Source organism: Elaeis guineensis, chromosome 16 (genome assembly GCF_000442705.2).
Source record: "Elaeis guineensis isolate ETL-2024a chromosome 16, EG11, whole genome shotgun sequence".
NCBI lineage: Eukaryota > Viridiplantae > Streptophyta > Magnoliopsida > Arecales > Arecaceae > Elaeis > Elaeis guineensis.
The window spans coordinates 47,311,722-47,318,354 of record NC_026008.2 but is presented as its reverse complement, the minus strand read 5'-3'; positions in this window follow the sequence as shown (position 1 = coordinate 47,318,354).

The following is a 6,633-nucleotide window of genomic DNA, read 5'->3' as shown; positions in this document are numbered from 1 at the left end:
TGCTCGTATATCGGAAAAAGAGGGATCTTTGAAGCCACTTTGGGATATTGAGGTGGTTGAAAAAAAATCTTTAACACACAAGTAGTTCAGCATGAATGTAGAATAAGCACCTTGCTAATATTTTAATTAATATTTATAATTTTTTAATTATTATTTTTAATTTTTAAATATTGAGTTCATAATTAAAAATTTTAATGGGTCTGAACGGTCAGATTCAGATGACTATAAAAGGATCACGTTGAACCTAATCAAATATCTATGAAAAAATAAAATCAATATTTTATTTTCTAAAATTCTTTCTCAGCTTAATTTTTAATTTTTTAATTTCTATTTTTTTTACTATTTCTATTTATTTTGCTTGGTGCTGAAAGGATATTTATTAACCTCTTTCGTGTTAGCAGGCGAAGAATTTATTTTTTCAGATTTTTTTGTACGAGGAACAGGTGGGAATACACCTTAGCACCATGCTGCACATCCTTTCAAATTTGTCAATTATACTTTTTATTTATTTTTGTGATTTTCTAAAAGTCATCTATCTGCAATAAGAGAAAACAATAAAATTTGTTAGTTTTCTTATATTACATTCGGAGTTTTTTAAGCTTTATTCTAACATTTCCCTCATCAAATATATGAGCTTTCCGAGATATATATAACTTGGATGCACAGAACTTGAATATCCAAAGCTCTTCTTATTCAGGTATGATTACTGAGAAACTGTAGCCCAGATGCAAGTTCCGTGTTAAATAAGGAATAACGTGAAAGGACACCCACTTCTACAATTGTTTGATTGTGCTGCTTGCCATTATCTACAAGAGAGAACAAAAGCAAAGTAGGATATTATGTGCTGGTATTGAAGCATATTTCACATGAACTAGCTCCCGTAATCTTTGGACAGAAATTCCAATGACAAGTTTCAGGGCATTACATATCACAAGTAGCTTTTGCTTTTTTCTCACCATTTTACGTACAAACACACACACACACACTCACAAGAAGGAAGCTTCCGGTTCATCAAACGCCATCTGAATTGTGGGATCTAAAAACATGATTAATGATAAAATATTTGGAGAAGAAGAGAAAAAATTAGAGAGAAAAGAAAGAGAGAAGGAGCTTTATTATCTCTATTTTGATTTTATTTAATATATTTCACAGGTTATTTATACTGGTATACAGATTTCGAAAATGAAAAATAATAACCACCGATACAGAATGAAGCTAACAAAGAAAAATGATATAGAATAATTTTAATAAAAAAATACTATGGGATCGCATTAATAAAAAAATATTATGAATTGTTATATGATCTCTAAAATCATGTGATCATCTAAAATCATGTGATCACCTAAAATCATTCTAACACTCTCCTTAAACTCAATATGATATTGTAGATGCCAACTTAAGTTTGAAAATTAGATCACGTATACTCAAAAGCTAGTATGATAAATTAACATATCTGCTGATCTGACTGATGGAGATGATGTGACTGTGAGAAAATACAGAAGGTGACGGTCATAGTAAGACCGATGCTCAAAGAGAAAGAAACTGAAGGTTGATGATTCTTTCTAACAAAAACACTACAAGAGAGAAGGTCAGCACTCAAAAAGAAGGCAGTCGAAGGTTGATGATCTTTCTAGACAAAAATATCATAAGAAAGAAGGTTGATACTAAAAAAAAAAGCAGTTGGATGCTGATTGTCTTCATTGACGAAAATACTATAGAAAAGAAGTCGATGCTCAAAAAGAAGGAAGTCGAAGGATGATGATTCTCGTATATAAAAATTCTACGAAAGAGAAGGTCGATACTCAAAGAGAAGATAGTCGAAGGCCGATGATCCTCATAGATAAAAATACCGTAGAAGAGAAGGCTTGCACTCAAAGAAAAGACAACCAAGGCCGATGATCCTCATAGATAAAAATACCGTAGAAGAGAAGGCTTGCACTCAAAGATGAAAAGAGAAATTCGCCATGCAATGATGAAAAGAGAACCAAAGATCTGAAGCTAAGAAAAAAAGCGATCGACGGGAGTTGCAGATTCATCAGAAAAATAAAGAATCTTTGGATAATAATTTATCAAAAATAGATAATCTGCAGAACTACTGAAAATAAAGGATCTACAGGAAAATAGAGATCGATGGCTCCAATACTATGATAAAATATTTGTGTGTTGGGTGGATGTCTGGCCAGGACATCTCCTCCCAAGACCTTTTTCAGTACCACGCGATGCAGCAGGAAGAAAAAAGAAACAAAACAAAACAATCAAAATACGTGGATCAGCAATAAAAAGGCTCGCCTCTACGGGACATGCAAACTTCACTATGAAAAAGAAATTTTACAAGAGGAGATCTCATCCTCAACCCTCGTACACCCAATTTCTATCTCACTAAAAGTTTTCCTCACAAAAGCTCTCTTTCTTGGAAGACCCCCTGAACCCCTGAAGTGCCTGACGTCCGCTATCCAAAGCCTCTCCAGAGCCCTGCTCTTGCTTCTCTTCTCAGCGTCACAACCCTCTCTCTCTTCTTCGGGTTACGTACGGCGCATCCACTGGAGAAAACCAAAACCACCACCTCTCTGTTTACTGTTCCCAGCCTTTTATAGGGCTTAAACCTAATTAGAGAGGGATTAGAAATCCTAGACAAAGCCAAATAACCCCCTGGACTGTCGGATCAATATCGGGAGCCACCCACGCCGTCGGATTGCGCTCCAGTCCATGAAATAGTATCGTGGACCGCAAGAAATGCATGAAAAATACCCACACTGTCCACAGGCCCAGCTGTGGACCGCTCGGTCTATGGTGGACCAGGGTACAGGCCCAAGCAAGACGCCTGGGCTTGGGTCGGCCCGCGTGCGGGCCCGCGCACGGGCTGAGCCGCGCGCCCGCCTGGGCCGCACGTCCCGCACATTGGCCCCGCCTGGGCCGCACACCGCCGCCTGTGGCTGCGCCGCCGTCGCTCCGCCGGCCCGCCGCCGGCCGCCGCCGGTCCTCCGCCGCCTCGGCTCTCGTGCCGACTTCAAAAGCTTGTATCTCCCCCATCCGAGCTTCGTTTGAAGTGATCTTGATCTCGTTAGACTCCATTTTTCACCGCGAACCTCGCTGTGGGCTTAATGTGGATTGAATCTCAAGATATCAAATCCTAACAATCTCCACCTCGACTCGATATTCGGCCTCCTCCAAACTTCGAGAGCTTCTGGATCTCCTCGCCCCCATGCCCTGGGGTAATTATCTGCTGATCATGGATAGGCAAACATAAGAGTCGAGCCAGGCTGCTTGATCCCATCTCCGTCGTATGCTGTGCTCCTCCAGACCTGAGAACTGCTTGGGGCATCGTCCTGCGGAAATAAGAATCTCACCTTGCGACGTCGCCTCTCGTCCTCCCGAGTCACCTGTTTCGTGCCTGATCCGCCTCCACCTGGAGCTCCACCTCGCTCTGGGCTCCACCTGGCTCCCGAAGCTCCACCTCGCACTGGGCTTCCTGCCAGGTAATAATGTCCTATGCTCCCCTTCTTTCCCTCCAGTACAATCCTATCGCCGCATAGCACCATCAGGATTCCTCCACCAGCTACCGTCCTGTAGCCTCTCGAATTCAGTCTGCTAAGTGAGATAAGATTCTGCCTGAAATTGGATATGTATCGAATCTCCCCCAATATCCTCACTGCACCATCATGCGTCCTCCAGCTGACTGTCCTAATGCCTCTGATCGCACAGTTCAATCCATCCGACAGATATATAGTGCCCTCACTATTCTTCAGGGAGTCAAACTGCTCCTCTCTGCAACATACATGATAGGGGCATGTAGAATCTAATATCCACTGCTGGGAAGAAGTAGATATCTCGTCAGATATCTCCAGAATATCTTTATCTGAATTGCTGCCAGCCGTCGCTACAGCAGCCATCATCCGATTTTTGAGTTGAAGACAATCTTTGGCTAGATGCCCCAACTCCTCACACTGGTAACACTTGATTTTGCTCAAGTCCCTCCTGAACTTAGACCGCCCTCGTTGCGATCTCCTGTCATTCTGTCTACCGCCTCCTGCTCCTTCAGAAGCCATCAAAGCTGAGCTACCGCCATCTGAGCTCGAAGCTGGGTTCTCCCTCCTGAAAACTTCATTCTGGAGTATCGCCGCGGTGACCTCGTCCATCTTGATGGTGCTCTTCCCCACTAGAAGAGCAGTCACCAAAGACTCGTACGAAGGAGAAAGCGACGCCAGCAAAACCAATACCTTGATCTTCTCCTCAATATTCTCACCAATGCTGAGGAGGTCGGTGAGGATCTTCTGGAAGTGGCTGAGATGCTCCTGCACGCTCTGTCCCTCAGCCATCCGCAGTTGGTAGAATTGCCTCCAAAAGAAAAGAGTGTTGGTGAGAGACTTTACCATATACAACTCTTCGAGCTTCAACCACAGTACCGTCGGAGAAGTCTCGCTCAGTACATGGATCACCACCTCATCCGTCAGGTACATGCGGATGGTGCTCACCGCCTGCATCTGTAGTCATTTCCAATCCCGCACCTCCATGGTGGTCGGCTTCTCATCACACACGAGAGCATCGATCAACTCCTGTTGGATGAGCACATCTTTCACCCTTGCCTGCCACAAGGAGAAATTACTCTTACCATCGAACTTGTTGATCTCCATCTTGATTGTTCCTGTCTTCTCCATCTTTAGTCTTGCTCACCACCGCTGCAAACTGCATCCTTATACCACCTTGCTCTGATATCACTTGTTGGGTGGATGTCTGGCCAGGACACCACCTCCCAAGATCTTTTTCAATATCACGCGATGCAGCAGGAAGAAAGAAGAAACAAAACAAAACAATCAAAATACGTGGATCAGCAATAAAAGGGCTCGCCTCCACGGGACATGCAAACTTCACTATAAAAAAGAAATTTTACAAGAGGAGATCTCATCCTCAACCCTTGTACACCCAATTTCTCTCTCACTAGAAGTTTTCCTCACAAAAGCTCTCTCTCTTGGAAGACCCCCTGAACCCCTGAAGTGCCTGACGTCCGCTGTCCAAAAGCTTCTCCAGAGCCCTTGTTGCTCCTAGATTGATTTTGATGACTACAAAAACAGTTTGAAGGGATACAAATATTTTTTATGTGAAAAAGACCTTATGCTCTACAGGGGCAAAATCGTAATTTCATCAAAACTCTGATTTGATAGCATCATCATGTAGAACAAATGATATGTAATCTATTGGTGAAAGTTTCATGATTTTTGGACTTATATTTTTGAAGTTATAAAGGTTTGAAGTTCATGAGTCGACTCATGAGTCAACTCATGAAACTATGAGCTGATTGGCACGCAAAGATTAGCCATGGCACGCTGGTTTTCTGGCTTGGCACGACCTGTGAGTCGACTCATGAGTCGACCCACAAGGCATGAGTCGACTCATGAGTCGACCTCTGCTGTTTTGGGCCAAGAAAATCCAGAAACCCAATCTCTGGACTTTGCAACAGAGGTCGACTCATGAGTCGACCCCTGAGGCATGAGTCGACTCATGAGTCGACTCATATGACGGGATTTGCCTGTAACGGCTAGTTTTTGGCCAGATTTGGTTGCTTTTAATGCTCACTTTTTGTGCTCTAACGGCTCTTTTTCTGCCTAGTTTGTTTTCCCTTGTCTCTTAAGGCTATAAAGGGTTCAAAAGATGGAAAACAAAAAGAAGAGATCCAAATATCCAAGAGGCATTCAAGTGATTTGAAAAGAGAAAATCAAGAGCATTCAAGAGGGCATTTCAAGTGCATTCAAGAGAGAGTTTCTCAAGCCAACTTCTCAACCTCATTTAAGAGCTCATTCACAGCCTTCAAGAAGCCTTCAATCAAGCTCACCAACTCCTCAAGCATTTGCTTCATCTCTCATCCACTTTGAGAAAATCCAAGAAGGGCTTCTTCAGTTGAGTAAAGCGTATTTATTGTTATATTCGCTCACTTAAGGAACTATTCTTGTACTTAATTTGTGCTCTAAACTGAGTTTATCTTGTGAGCAATTGTTTTTGTTTGGAGGGTTTCCAAAACAAGGAAAGGTTGATCCGAACCTGAAATCGGAGTGTGTGGGTCGGCTTGTACCCGGGAAACAAGTGGACTAGCTTGGGATAGCTAGTGTCGGAGTTTTCGACGGTTGTATTCGGGTTGAATACAAAGTTTAGTGGATTGGAATTCCCAAGTAGGAGCTTGGGGAGTGGACGTAGGTGCAAGGTTGGCACCGAACCACTATAAATAATTGTGTTTGTGGCATGCTTTATTGTTTCTCTCTAATTCTCCATTATATCCTTGCATTCTTGTTTTAAGTAATTAATCTCAAACCAAAGTATCTCTCTTCATTCATCAAGCTTTTGATATATAATTTTTACAAGTAATTAGTTAAGCCTAAAATTTTTAAAACCCAATTCACCCCCCCCTCTTGGGTTGCATAGCTGGGCAACAGCCCTGCTCTTGCCTCTCTTCTCAGCGTCACAACCCTCCTCTCTTCTTCGAGTTACGTACGGTGCATCCACTGGAGAAAACCAAAACCACTACCTCTTTGTTTACTGTTCCCGGTCTTTTATAGGGCTTAAACCCAATTAGAGAGGGATTAGGAGTCCTAAATAAAGCTAAATAACCCCCTGGACCGTCGATCAAGATCGGAGCCATCCACA